At 40.0% G+C, this 15,779-nt stretch overlaps 1 long non-coding RNA gene across 1 annotated transcript in view; it reads right to left on the bottom strand.

Moving 5' to 3' along the window:
• Window positions 1-15,779, bottom strand: part of LOC140480416 (uncharacterized) — an 85,049-nt gene that overhangs the window by 56,865 nt on the left and 12,405 nt on the right. The window contains exon 2 of the long non-coding RNA XR_011961288.1: window positions 10,659-10,791. This is a non-coding gene — a long non-coding RNA (uncharacterized lncRNA). The remainder of the gene's footprint in view (window positions 1-10,658; window positions 10,792-15,779) is intronic.

Raw genomic sequence — 15,779 nt, 5'->3', positions numbered from 1 at the left:
ATATATACATTTAAAAAAAATCAGGACATTATAGTAAATGAGATTCTCAACTTTCAACATGGAAAATGATTGCAATATTTAAGGACAATTTTTCGCTAAGAGCAAAGAGAATTTTGACCAAATTATTAAAGAAAAACTACTCAACAGACATAACGACCCTGGGATTATGAATCCCATATTCTACCAGTTGAGCTACTGGGCTAGGTATAAACTTTCTCTACAAAGCCTTATAACACAAACTGCCTGTGGAGATAGCACTCACATAAAATTTCATTAAGATTGTGACCCTATTACGTACCCATATCTAGAAGGAATTGTTGCCAGAAAATTGTGTGTTTTTTTTTAGTATGGTACACTGAAATGCCACAATGAAATTCCCTTTATACTGTTACTTAATTATATTACTGACAAAATATACACTCTAACATGGAATGTTAATGTTGGAAGCCCAATTGGAAATACTTGCATTTCAAGTTCCAATACACTGCAAGACTACATTGCCTTTGACAGAATCCAAACCCCTACCACTGACTAGAATGCCATCAGAAGTGGTGCTTGCAACAGCTGCCACAGTATACCCAAGTGCATAGAAACAACTGTTTTGATGTTATTCTGCTCAGTAACAAGAGTTAAACTGAACAAAGTTAAGCCATGTCTTGAAAGAAAATATGTGTGATGTGTGGTGGAGGTGCTGATGTTGGACGAGGTCAAACATAACATGACGTCAGGTTATCGTCCAACTGGATTATTTGAAAACAAACTTTTGGAGCCTTCCTCCTTCTACAGGTGTTAGTGAAAGAGGGAAACCTGAGGCACAGAGTTTCTAAGTAAAAGATAAAAGGGTCATACAACCAATGCAAACAAATTGAACACATCTAAGATGGCTGTTAAACATGTAATCTGTTAGAATGGACGTGCAGGTTTCAATTGATTAATACACAAATCCCAGAATTTCTTTCAAGTCACTGACCCAAGAGATCATAAAATTTTATCAGTATTAAACAGGTGACATATCAGGTCATTTTAGGTGGCAGGTGTTGCTTAGAGTCTGTCTGTCTTAACCTGAAGTCAGACTTGGTTTATTTCCAAAGTAGGAATTTATAAAATGCCACAATGACTGTCTACAAATTGTGTACTTTTTGAACAAAACAGAGTGTATTTGCCAATAGCAATTTATCCATAGATGTGTGTGTGTGTGTCAAAGAGTAAGTGAGCATGCACGTAAGAGGGAGAGCATGTGCAAGAGTGAGGGAGTACATGTGTGAGATAGTGTGCTTGACAGTCTGAGAATGTATGTGCTTGGAGACAGCGTATGAGATTGAGGGATTAGATGCAGGGAACCATGTGCTTATGTGTGTCACACGTACTCTCCCTCTCTCACACATATACTCCCACAAACACACACACGTATAAACTATAGGGTGAATTGGCATTGGCAGATTTGTTTTTGCAGGTACCTTCTACTCTATTCAAAAAGCACACTTCGGAAATAAAACTAGTCTGATTCCAGGTTAAGACACAGACAAATCCTAAAGAACACCTCACATCTAAAATGCAACGTCTGACTTAAGATGTCACCTGTTTTATTCTGATAAAACGTAAAGTTATCTCAGTTCAATGACTTGAAAGAAACTCTGGGATTTGCATATCAATCAAAACTATTCAGTCAGGAGCATTGTAGGCTCTGGAAGATAGTGCGAGGGATGCTGGTTTTACAGTGAACGTGTGGTCAGTGAATAGTTCTCTCAGGAATGGTTGTGGTAAAATAGGACAGATATACGACCTGATACTCGCCACTGGGTCAGCAATGGCAACGAAAGCAGCATGTTTGCTCAGATACGGCATGAAGACTCGCTCTGCCTTTCAGTGAGTTTCATTTCATCAAACTCAATATGACCTACACTCAGACAACAAAAAAGTATGATTTCACCCATTATATTTTACATGCCATTTATAACAGTTAGGAGGATGCATTCACTATAACATTGGCCCAAAATTAGTGGCTGTTGCTACTTATTATTATGACTGGAAAAACTGATAGGAACTTCTAGCATTTGCACATGCGGAGTTAAATGCAGAAACTGCTTCTCCACATGGTATCTCATTGCATTCTTTGCAAGTTATTCAACATAGACACTGATTTCGCACAAATTCAAACACATTGATTTAAATAAGTTAAACATTTTGTTTAATTCAGGACCAGTCATAATTACTGAAAAACATCTTTGATCCTGAAAAACTAATTTTTACCAATGATGGAATTTCATTTTCTCTGAAGGAAATAAAATATTTTTAAAACGGAATTTAAAAAAAAAAGTTTGACCATTGATATCAAGACTTCTTCCTCAATGCCAAGTCTTTGTTTGAGTATTTCTTTTGCTTTCTGTATATGATGTCGCAAATGAAATTTATATTGCCCACGGTGGCACAGTGGTTAGCACTGCTGCCTCACGGTGCCAGAGACCCGGGTTCAATTCCCGCCTCAGACAACAGTGTGGAGTTTGCACGTTCTCCCAGTGTCTGCGTGGGTTTCCTCCGGGTTCTCCGGTTTCCTCCCACAGTCCAAAGATGTGCAGGTCAGGTGAATTGGCTATGCTAAATTGCCCATATAGTGTTAGGGTAGGGGTATGGGTGGGTTGCACTTTGGCGGGTCGGTGTGGACTTGTTGGGCCGGAGGGCCTGTTTCCATACTGTAATTAATCTAATCTAATCTTTGCCAGCGGAGAGAATTCAAAGGGATGAGCTGAAGAAGGCACCATTTCAAACCAATATCAGTGAAATAGGAAGTCTGCTCTAGAGTCTACTAAAGCTTCATGAATAACCTTCCACAAGGTCAACAGCGGTTATTCCTTTGCCACCGACGAAAGTCAAGGCCAAGATTCCGATGTTGAAAATTACGCAATTCTGTGGCTTTAGCCATTATTTAACTCTAATTACAAAGCTAATTAAAATGCATCATTACAAAAATATGTACATTGCAAACAAGTTTCTGGCTTCCAGTAAACCTTTCAATATAAACAGTACCTAACAATTAAGCATCAAATGCGCTAAATCAGAGGAAGCTCACCTTACCTGATTCAATGCAGATATTGCTTTTATTTTTGCATTACGAACACGATTAAAGAGGACATTGACACTGATACCATGCACTAGGACCCAATTAAAAATTAACTATAAAGTTACAATATCCATGTATGGAGCTGCAGCAATGGAGCACTTCTGGAATAAAATATTTGCAAAAACAGCCAAATCCAGCTGGTTATGTTTAACTAAACACAACAAAGTTCCGTGCTTCAAACAAAACGCAGTTGGATGTCAGGCACTAACTTCTTTTGGGTCATTTTCTTTACGTGTTGCCAGGAAAAAAAATCTGCTGTAAACAATTCAACTCACCAGCCTTGCCAAAGAAATGGCAACAGTAGTCAACAGAATGGGCAGCAAAAGAGGGCTCAAACAACACAGAATAAACAAGAGGGAAAGAGGAACTACAGGACACATGTAACATACATTAAGTGGAACAATTTTAAATGGCTCATAGCAACAGAAAATGTTGATATTGTAAGTACACAAGACTTTGAAGGTGGCAGGGCAAGTTATTTAAAGATAAAAGGTTTTGTAAAAAGGCAATGAATGCAAATGTGAATAACTTTTTCTAAATCTTTATAAATTACCAATTAGTCCTCAAAAAGTGTATTGTGTCAAACCACTGATATCGCACCTTAGGAATGTCAAGGTCTTGAAGAGAATATTCACTAAAATAGTTTCAGGCATGAAGGATTGCAGAAACTGGGGTCATTCTCCTTAGAGTCGAGGTGGTTAAGAGAAAACATAATAGACATGTTTGAGATTATTAGGGAGTTTGGTAAAATAACCAAGAGAGAATTAGTTTAAGCAGCAGAAGGGAAGTGCAAGTTCATAGTTCCTTGAAAGTAGGTTCACAGGATGGTGGTGCCTGGTATACTTGCTTTTATTGGTCAATGCATTGAGTACAGCAGTCGGGAGGTCATGTTGCAATTGTACAGGACATTGGTTAGGCCACTTTTGGAATACTCCATGCAATTCTGGACTCCCTGATATAGGAAGGATGTTGTGAAACTTAGAGTCAGAAATGTACAGCACAGAAACAGACCCCTCAGTCCAACTCATCCATGCCGACCAGACATCCCAAACCAATCTAGTCTCACCTGCCAGCATCCAGCCCACATCCATCCAAACCTTTCCTATTCTCATATCCATCCAGATGCCTTTTGAATGTTGCAATTTTACTAGCCTCCACCACTTCCATTAGCAGCTCATTCTATACACGTACCACCCTCTGAGTGAAAGCATTGCATCTTAGGTCTCTTTTATATCTTTCCCCTTTCACCCTAAACCTATGCTCTTTAGTTCTGGACCCCCCCCCCACCCTAGGGAAAAGACCTTGTCTATTTACCCTATCCATGCCCCTCATGATTTTATAAACCTCTAGAAAGGTCACCCCTCAGCCTCTGACACTCCAGTCAAAACAGCCCCAGCCTGTTCAACTTCTCCCTAGAGCTCAAATCCTCCAATCTGGCAACATCCTTGTAAATCTTTTCGGAACCCTTTCAAGTTTCACAACATCCTTCCGATAGGAAGGAGACCAGAATTACACACAATATTCCAAAAGTGACCTAACCAATGTCCTGTACAGCCGCACATGACCTCCCAACTCCTGCACTCAATACTCTAACCAATAAAGGAAAGCATACCAAATACCTTCTTCACTATTCTATCTATCCGCGACTCCACTTTCAAGGAGCTATGAACCTGCTCTCCAAGGTCTCTTTGTTCAGCAACACTCCCTAGGACCTTACCATTAAGTGGAGAAGTCCTGCTCTGACCTGCTTTTCCAAAATGCAGCACTTCACATTTATCTAAATTAAACTCCACCTGTCACTCCTCAGCCCATTGGCCCATCTGGTCAAGATCCTGTTGTAATCGGAGGTAACCCTCTTTGCTGTCATCTGCAAACTTACTAACTATAAGTTTTATGCTCATATCCAAATCATTTATATAAATGGCGAAAAGCAGTGGACCTTGCACCAATCCTTGTGGCACTCCACTGGTCACAGGCCTCCAGTCTGAAAAGCAACCCTCCAACACCACCCTCTGACTTCTACCTTTGAGCCAATTCTGTATCCAAATGGATAGTTCTCCCTGTATTCCATGAGATCTAACCTTGCTAATCAGTCTCCCTTGGGGAACCTTGTCGAACGCCTTACTGAAGTCCATATAGATCATATCTACCACTCTGCCCTCATCAATCCTCTTTGTTACTTCCTCAAAAAACTCAATCAAGTTTGTGAGACATGATTTCCCATGCACAAAGCCATGTTGACTATCCTGAATCAGTCCTTGCCTTTCCAAATACATGTACATCCTGTCCCTCAGGATTCCCTCCAACAACTTGCCCACCACTGATGTCAGGCTCACCGGTCTATAGTTCCCTGGCTTGTCCTTACCACCTTTCTTAAATAGTGGCACCACATTAGCCAATCTCCAGTCTTCCGGCACCTCACCTGTGACTATCAATGATACAAACATCTCAGCAAGGGGCCCAGCAAACACTTCTCTAGCTTCCCACAAAGTTCTAGGGCACACCTGATCAGGTCTTGGGGATTTATCCACTTTTCTGCATTTCAAGACATCCAGCACTTCCTCCTCTGTAATATGAACATTTTTCAAGATGTCACCATCTATTTCCCTACATTCTATATCTTCCATGTTCTTTTCCACAGTAAACACTGATGCAACATACTCATTTAGTATCTCCCCCATCTTCTACGGCTCCATACAAAGACCACTTTGGTGATCTTGGAGGGGCCCTATTCTCTCCCTAGTCACCTTTTTGTCCTTAACATATTTGTAAAAACCCTTTGGATTCTCCTTAATTCTATGTGCCAAAGCTATCTCATGTCCCCTTTTTGCCCTCCCGATTTCCTTCTTACTGCCTTTAAACTCTCGGGATTCACCCAATCGATCCTGACATATGCTTCCTTCTTCTTAACCAAACCCTCAATTTCACTGGTCATCCAGCATTCCCTCTTCCTATCAGCCTTTCCTTTCACCCTAGCAGAATATATTGTCTCTGGCCTCTCGTTATCTAATTTCTGAAGGCTTCCCATTTTCCAGCTGCCCCTTTACCTGCGAACATCTGTCCCCAATCAGCTTTTGCAAGTTCTTGCCTAATACCATCAAAATTAGCTTTTCTCCAATTTAGAACTTCAATTTTTAAATCCAGTCTATCCTTTTCCATCACTATTTTAAAAACTAATTGAATTATGATCACTGTCCCCAAAATGTTCCCCCACTGACACCTCAGTCACCTGCCCTGCCTTATTTCCAAAGAGTAGGTCAGGTTTTGCATCTTCTGTAGCAGATACATCCACACACTGAATCAGGAAATTGTCTTGTACACACTTAAATTCCTCTTCTCCTAAACCCTTAACACTCTGACAGTCCCAGTATATGTTTGTACAGTTAAAATTCCCTACCATAACCACCGTATTATTCTTACAGACAGCTGAGATCTCCTTACAAATTGGTTTCTCCATTTCCCGCTGACTATTGGGGGGTCTATAGTACAATCCCAATGAGGTGATCATCCCTTTCTTATTTCTCAGTTCCACCCAAATAACTTCCCTGGATGTATTTCTGGGAATATCCTCCCTCAGCACAGCTGTAATGCTTTCCTTTACCAAAAAGGCCACACACCACCACAACCACTCCTGTCTGAACTGTTCTTTTCTGAACTGTACCAGTCTCAGATTGATCACTTTCCTCACTATCTCCCTGGGGTCCACCACCCCACCTTACTAGTTTAAATCCTCCTGAGCAGCCCTAGCAAATTTCCCTACCTGTATATTCGTCCTCTTCTAATTTAGGTGCAATCTGTCCTTCTTGTACATGTCACTTCTCTCCCAGAAGAGAGATTCCAATGATTCAAAAATAGGAATCCTTCTCCCGAACACCAGCTCATCAGCCATGCATTCATCTTCTTATTCCTGCCCTCACTAGCTTGTAGCACCAGGAGTAATCCAAAAATATTACTACACTCGAGGACCTCAGTTTTAAATTTCTGCCTAACTCTCTGTAATCTCCCTTCAGGATCTCATCCTTTTCCCTTCCTATGTCATTGGTTCCAAATGTGTACAATGACCTCCTGCTGGGACCTCTCCCTGTTGAGAACATTCTGCACCCTCTCCGAGGCATCCAGGGAAGCAACACACCATTCTGATTTTTTGCCGCTGGCCACAGAAACATCTGTCTGTACCTCTGACAAGAGAGTCCCCTAACACAATCGATCACTTGGAACCCGACATACCCGTCACTGTATTACAGCCAGTCTCAATACTAGAAACTTGGCTGTTCATGCTACATTCCACTGAGAATCCAATCACCCCCTACATTTTCCAAAACAGCATACTTGTTTGAAATGAGAATAGCCACAGAAAACACTTGCACCACCTGCCTACCGCTCTTATCTTTCCTGGAGTTAACCCATGTGACAGTATCTGTGACATTTCTCCCTTCCTAGAACTGCCATCCATTACATCCCCTTGCTCTTGTAAATTCTCAATACCTCTAACTGTCTCTTCAACCGGGTAAAAACAATGACTGCAGATGCTGGAAACCAGATTCTGGATTAGTGGTGCTGGAAGAGCACAGCAGTTCAGGCAGTATCCGAGGAGCAGTAAAATCGACGTTTCGGGCAAAAGCCCTTCACTTCATTCGATCTGATAGCATTCACAAGACAAAGACATTTATTGCAGATATAATCCTCAGTAACATGTAAACTCTCCCTAAACTCCCACATCTGACAAGAAGAGCATATCACTCCACTAAAGGCCACTTTTGCTTCTTCCAATCTGCACACCCAGAAAGTAGCACCATCTTATTCCTCTACAACACATTGCTCCAGGCTAACTTAATACTTATGGCTTATATTTTTAAAGTTTAATCAAGCGATATATCTCAATAAAACATATGATCAAGAAAGAACCCATTCTACTCACTACTGCAGACTTACAGCAAGGCCACACTTAAAACTGTTCACTTATCTGTTTGTGTTGCGACCTCTCCCAAACAGGTTCCTCCAAGGTCAGTTATGAATTTCACCATTTGTTAATTTTCCCAGATGCACTCCGATGTCTTTGCTGTTGAATTTACGTATCACTAGATAGCAACTGTGCAGGTTCCCTGCTGCGTCAGTTAGCAGTGTGGGTTTCTTTCTCTCTCTCACACCTGCCTGAGCATTTGCTGCCTTTGTCTGGTCCTCTCCCTTTTAGAAATGCCGTCGTTTTGACTTTTTTTCCTCCAAAGTTCCAAAACAATGTAACAGCATATAAAACAGTAATTGTTGCTCCTGGAATTCAAGGAAATCACCTCCAACACCTAAAGTACCTCAAAAATAAAAAGAGCAGCCTATTACAGCCAGAAAATTTCCTTTTCTACATCTTCGATTTTGAAAGGGTTCAGAAAAGATTTACAAGGATGTTGCCAGGGTTGGAGGGTTTGAACTACAGGGAGAGGCCAAACAGGCTGGGGCTATTTTCCCGGGACTGTCAGAGGCTGACGAGTGACCTCAGAGATTTATAAAATCATGAGGGGCATGGATAGGGTGAATAGCCAAAAGTCTTTTCCCTGGTGTAAGGGTGTCCAAAACTAGAAGGCATAGGTTTAAGCAAAGAGGATAAAGATTTAAAAGGGCCTTAAAAAGGGCAACATTTTCACGCAGAGGAATGAGCTGCCAAAGGAAGTGGTGGCTGGTACAATTACAGGATTTAAAATGCATCTAGATGAATATATGAATAGGAACTGTTTAGAGGGATATGCGCCAAATGGAACTAGATTACTTTAGGATATCTAGTCAGTATGGTCGAGTTGGACTGAAGGCTCTGTTTCCATGCTCTATGACTCTAATTGACAAATAAAAACTAAACTGAGGGGAAAGGAGAATTTATATACACAAAAGAAAGTTGAGATATTATGGTCTGGAATGTACTTCCTGCATCCACCACTCTTATTCAAATGACTGTAAAGGCCAATCTTACATAAAGGATCAGCCATCTAGCCTTCTCTGACACTATTTGCAGGGTTCCAATTACTATTCTGAACATCAGAGGCTAAAATTGAAGGCAATAATCAAAGGAAGGTCCAAACTCAAAGCCAGGCCTAACCAAGAGCATGACTGCCTCAGACTACACTCTTCATCACCTGGTGATTTCATTTATAGATATTTCTTATTAATCTGTTCAGGGGATGTTACGGCACATCTCTGGAGCAGGTAGGGCTTGAACCTGGACCTCCTGACCAAGTTAGGGACACTACCGCTGTGCATACAAAAAGCCACCACACTTTCATTCCAGATGTTTGACAGGATTCAAACTAGGTCCCCAGAATATAACATGGCTCGATGGATTAATAAATTATAATATCCCTAGTGTCTCCCTGTGAGGCCATCTATAATGCTGAGTGCTTTAGTCATTGCTGCCCTGAAATGATTTGTCATACCATTATCGATTGATGATCGCTCCAGGATTTTTCTCTGCCTTGCACTTAGCTAATTTGGCACCACTGATTTATTAGGCACTTCCCCCTTTCTTTTTACTTCCAATGGGAAATACCCAACTCTTCTCTGCACTGAATTCCATCTGCAGTCGCTATGTTCATGAAGAAATGATGGTCTGTTTTATTGTAACTGTCTTCTTATGCTTTGTAAGATGGATTTTGATAGTATGTTTATATCTGGACATGTACCAAACAAATATAGCAATTTTAGTCCATTTCAGATAGTAAGGCAACATTTTTGCAAAGCTACAGTGTAACAACGCAACTCAGACAGACATGTGGCTACACATTTTTTGCTCACCTCGTCTTAAGGTATTTTCAAATTAATCTATTAAAAAATGTCACGATTGACTTCCACAGCATATGGGGCTTCAACCAGCTCTCCTAATTCAAGGTATGAATACTACACAGAGTGTCCTTAAATATGTCCTTATTTGCACACAATCACACACAGATTAACCTACCATTAATCTGTTGTTTTGACAACAAAACCTCAGGTCTCATATCCATTACAAAATACACACTTAAATTACAAATCAACATCACCAAGAATAATACCTGCATACAAATAAAGACTTTGTCAAATACTTCAATGACAGAGTAAAATAAAACCAAGCACCATCTATTCCTAATATGACCAGATGTTGTGGCTTTCTCCCCATATGTTTAATTCTCAGCCCAATGTCTGCCTTGCCCTGCACATACAGGGAATTCTTGCTTTTGCTTACTCCCCCAGTCTCCAGCTCAACCTGCTCCTGGCTGTCAAAATTCAAAAAACGTTAATCAAAATATCAAATCAAGCAAAAAGCTAGTCTTAGAAATTGACAGTAAATTGAACACGTACTTACAAACAATCGGCCTAGATCTAAGCAATTAACAATAAATTTAAAGCATTTCATGCAATATTTATAATATGCATCAAAATACAATACACTGTTGACCTTAGGAGAGACTAACTTGTATTTTTGCTCAAAGAATTGTGTCAACTTACGACATTATGTGGTTTAAAACCAAGATATTGATAGTTTCTGATATTGAAGCATAGAAAAATCACCAATCTCACTTACCTAAAAAGTGTGGGAATCTAAACACTAGATGATATCGATAGCCGAGCTTGTGACCTTTTGGCTGGGAGTGGAGCATCAATTACTTGAATTCTTGGGCCTGACTGGGTGGCATCATTTTGGCAACAACAATGAGCTGGAGACAAGATTTTCCATGCAGCAATGCGAGGATAGGAGGAAGAGAACAGAGAGAAAAAAAAATTAAGTCGTGCTAAGTACTATACTTGTATATGTTACGATCAAAATAATATTACCCACCATTCTTTCTAGTGATTAGATAACAAGATAGGGAAAGAACATATTGCAAAACTGCACTTTAAAAGGAACCACCTTTAGCAGTTAAAAAAGTAAAGAAATCTTGCTTTGGACTGTGGTCTGCAGACATGCACTGGGTTTGTTCTGTGTTTCAAAGTAGGCACACTGATATTATCCTGAAAGCTCTTACAAGAACTCAAACTGCTACTGCTGACTTAAATGCAAACTGAACTACGAAGCTATCAGTTAGGAATAAATGCAAATTAAGACATGGATGAGTCTGCAAAGTAAGTGGCAACTGGTTCAACTTTATAAGCAGTAATGCATCCCATATTTTATGATGTAAAGTTAACCTTAAAATGCAACTATGATACCATTATGAATGATTGTAACCTAAAACAATGTCATTGTCACAACTGGGACTTTTTAATTCAAACACAATTTACATGACCCCCTTTTTGCAAACAGATCTGAATTAGATTAGATTAGATTACTTACAGTGTGGAAACAGGCCCTTCGGCCCAACAAGTCCACACCGACCCGCCGAAGCGCAACCCACACAGACCCATTCTCCTACATTTACCCCTTCACCTAACACTACGGGCAATTTAGCATGGCCAATTCACATAACCTGCACATTTTTGGACTCTCGGAGGAAACTGGAGCACCCGGAGGAAACCCACACAGACACGGGGAGAATGTGCAAACTCCACACGGTCAGTCGCCTGAGGCGGGAATTGAACCCGGGTCTCTGGCGCTGTGAGGCAGCAGTGCGAACCACTGCGCTGCCCATGAATGAGCAGTGTTGCTCGTTTTTGGGGGAAAAAGATTGAGTTATACTTCACACTAAGATGCGGTACCAATTAATTCATTAGAAGACCAAAAGGAAATGCACTGATACAACTAAGAGAAATATGCTAAAACATGGCAAGTGGAATCTATTGTAACCAAGCAGAGAGAGTGATAAACTTTTATTAAAAGAACAATAGTAGTAATTATATTGTTACACCACATTGGGGTAACATGTTGGACATTCCTGGAGTCATCACAAATATTAGGAGATTATAATAAAAAAATACTAAGTTCCCCAATTTTCCTGTCTTTTAAGGTCCAGGTTGATAGAAAGCACAGACCAGGTTTCTGTATTTAACAACAGTTACTGTTTATCACAAACAGACTCTAACTACAAAGTTCATGGCCATTCAGTATATAACACTACCAGTTCAAACTTTACCATCTTTGAAAAACTCCCATTACACATACAGGCAGGCATATACAGAGATAAAGATGCTAGTGTTTTGGACAAAGAGAAAAGCCGGACAGTCAGTTCAATGGCTTCTATCCACATGGCTCACAGAGATGATCCTTTAGCTTGTCAGGACTTGTCCCTCCTCAGTCTCTCTTCCTCAGGTACTTTCACTTGCTTGCAGAAGACACAGACTGATTGCTTCACAATTTAAAAGTCTTTTACTTGTTGGTTATAAGCAACAGCTTGGAGCAAATAGCAAGAGAAAATAAACTGGTTTTCTCCAGGTTTTAGGTTTTTTTTTCAAATTTCAGAATAAAGCTCATCATCTCCCCTTCAAGAGATCAGAACACTTCTGGGCAGTATTATTCACATCCACAAGCTGCTTAGCTACCGGGGAAATAATCACAGTTGTTGGCAGGCAGAAACCCTTGATTGTTGACAACTGGTCACCTCTCCACAGACCAATTAGCTATTTGTTGCTGGCCAAATCTCTTTGTACTCTCCCCTGGCTTCATTAATTGTATCAGAGCTTCTTCGCAGTTTCCTTTTGGTTTTCCTCCCATTTGCAGTAACCCCCCCACCGCTAGAATAATCTGTGTAAACAGCATTTCTTTTTTAAATAGTGTGCAACCTGCTTTGTAAAAAAAGTGCAAAAATGCTTTCCACAATCATTGGTTTTTAAAAACCATAGTCTTTTTCCCATTTTGGTTCACAATCAAAAACACAGAAAAATAAAAAAGGTTTGATCTTTATAATGTCATAAACAGAAGTAGGATAGATTCAGAAGAGGAGTAGTTGGACATGAGCTATGGGTTCATAGCATATAAAAACCAGGACTTTGGGTTAATAATATCGATAGATACGACAAAAAGAAAGAAAGGAAAAAAGAAAGAAAGAAAGGATTTTGTCCAAGGCAATATCAAAAAATTTTGTAAGGAGGTGCTGAAGATTTAGTGGGGATACAACATAGATACAGTAAAATGGTGCATGTAATAAAGGAAAACAAAGACATGACAAAAACTTGGAAAAACAGAAATATGGTTTTTTGTCATCTGAACAAAATAAATTGAGATAAAAGTGTTTAAAATTATGAAGAGATAGGTTAGATAGAAGCGTATCATTTTTCAGCAATCGATAGGTCAAGAAAGAGAGGCCAAAGATCCATAATTAATATAGATCGCAGTATACACTTTGATCTGACACACAAGACAATCCCACTTCTCAGCAAATATTCATGCCCATACTCAGTGTCAAGTCACTCCTCCACCCTCTTTTCTGTTGGGAAGTATAATACTTGTTTTAAGGAATAGAGTTCAATTCTTCACCTTAATTCAGCCTGTGGAATCAAGCAGATCATTCAGGCTGTATTGCCAAGATGATATGCAGGAGTTTAAAGCAGGAGAGTACAGAGCACCTATTGTGTCAAATGACAAACAGAAATGGCAGAAGTATAAAGGTGTTTCAAGCTAAAAGTTGTAACATTTGCTAAATTGTGAAATTACTTTTCAATAGCAAGTGATTTCAGTGATGCTGAAAACCTGAGGTGAGGATGGAAGAAAGGATCTGCCCTGAGGAAATGGGAACACAGACCAGCTACAGGACTATTAACCTGGGAAACATGTATCAGAGTCGGTCCTCAAAACACAGTCTCCAGAAATGCAATGTGTACGCACACATTTAATTGGACCAAATGAAACCCAGACCCAGCTAAGACTTCAGACCAAAAACTGGCTGGTGTAGCCATTCAATCGAATGAAGATTTTTTGTGTTCCAGAATGTTGAACCAAAGGCTCTGTTTCTGTGCTGTATGACCAAATGCTGTATGCGAGCTTGATGCCTAAATTACTTATTCCAAATCTGACCCAGAGTGGGATCCTTTGGATAATGACAAACTAATTCAGAAATCTAATGAACATTTTTGCATCAAATGTTGGAGGCAATTGACAGTTTTGAAAATATTTTGGTTGTGGTTAATAGGTATCTCTGCAGATTTAATTTATTTCATAAAACATGGGATTTTAACTTTCCAAACAGAGACTGGGACTATCAATGTTAAGGGCTTGGACGATCAGGAATTTGTTAAGCATGTACGAGAAAATTCTCTTATTCAATATGCCGACATACCTACTAGAGAAGTAGCAAAACTCTACCTTTTCCAGGGCAAGTGACAGAGGTGTCAGTGGGGAAGTACTTTGGGGCAAATGATTATAATTCTAAAATTGTTAAAAGGAAAAAGGTTAGACCTAATCTAAAAGTTAAAGATCTAAATTGGAGGAAGGCTAATTTTGATAGTATTAGGGTAAGAACTTTCAAAAGTTAATTGGTGGCAATTATTCACAGGTAAAGGGACGGCTGGAAAGTGGGAGGCCTTCAAAAATGAGATAATGGAAGTTCAGAAACTGTATGTTCTCGTTAGTGCGAAGGGCAAGGCTGGTAGGTATAGCAAATGCTGAACGACTAGAAAAATTGAGGGTCTGGTCGAGTAAAAGGAAGAAGCATATATCGGGTAGTGCTAATTAGGATGGAGTGAATCCCTAAAAAGAGTATAAGGCTGGAGCAGTATACTTAAGAAGGAAATCCAGAGGGCAAAAGGGGGCATGAGATAGCTTTGGAAAATAGGGTTAAGGAGAATCCAAAGAGATTCTACAAATACACAAAGGTAAAAGAGTAACTAGAGAGAGAATAGTGCCCCTTAAAAATCAATAAAGCCGCCTAAGTGTCAAACTGCAGGAAGTGTGAACCATATACTAAACAGAGTCATAAAGATATACAGCATGGAAATACTGTAGACCCTTCAGTGCAATTTGTCTGTATCAACCAGATATCCTAAATAAATCTGGCTCCATTTGCCAGCATTTGGCCCATATCCCTGAAAACCCTTCCTATTCATATACCCATCCAGATGCCTTTTAAAATGTAATTATACCAGCCTCCATCACTTCCTCTGGCAGCTCATTCCATATGCGCACAACCATCTGCATGAAAAAATTGCCCCTTAAGTTCCTTTTAAAATGTTTCCCCTCACACCTTAAACCTATGCCCTCTAGCTTTGGACTCCTCTATCCTGGGGAAAAGACCTTGGCTATTCACCCTATCCATGCTACTATAAACCTCTAAGGTCACACCTCAGCCTCGGACACTCCAGGGAATGTAGCGTCAGCCTACTCAGCCTCTCCCAATAGCTCAAACCTTCCAACCCTGGCAACATCCTTGTAAATCTTTGTTTGTTAATTTTCTCAGGGAAACTCAGATGTCCAGAGATATTTGAAACCAAAACAGCAGGGGCAATTAGATGTGCAGGTTTACTGCTCAGTTTTATTCACTTCTCATATGGTCACTACCTTTGTCTCTCTCCCCCCTTTTTAAAGTGCTGTGTTTTTGATTTTTTTCTCCACCCAATGTTCCAAAACAATGCAACACCTTATAAAACAGTAATTGCTGCTCCTAATAGTCAAGGAAATCAGCTCCAACAATGAAAATACCTCAAAAAAAAAAGGAGCAGCTCTTGCAGCCACGATTTTCTCCCCATCCATCTTGCAAAACTGCTGGTGAGCTGTTTGTGCACCTGAAGCTGAACCTGCTGCCAAATTTACCCATGTCATTGACACATAATGGATCAT

This window comes from Chiloscyllium punctatum, chromosome 8 (genome assembly GCF_047496795.1).
Source record: "Chiloscyllium punctatum isolate Juve2018m chromosome 8, sChiPun1.3, whole genome shotgun sequence".
Lineage (NCBI taxonomy): Eukaryota > Metazoa > Chordata > Chondrichthyes > Orectolobiformes > Hemiscylliidae > Chiloscyllium > Chiloscyllium punctatum.
This window is presented reverse-complemented; position numbering and strand designations above follow the sequence as displayed.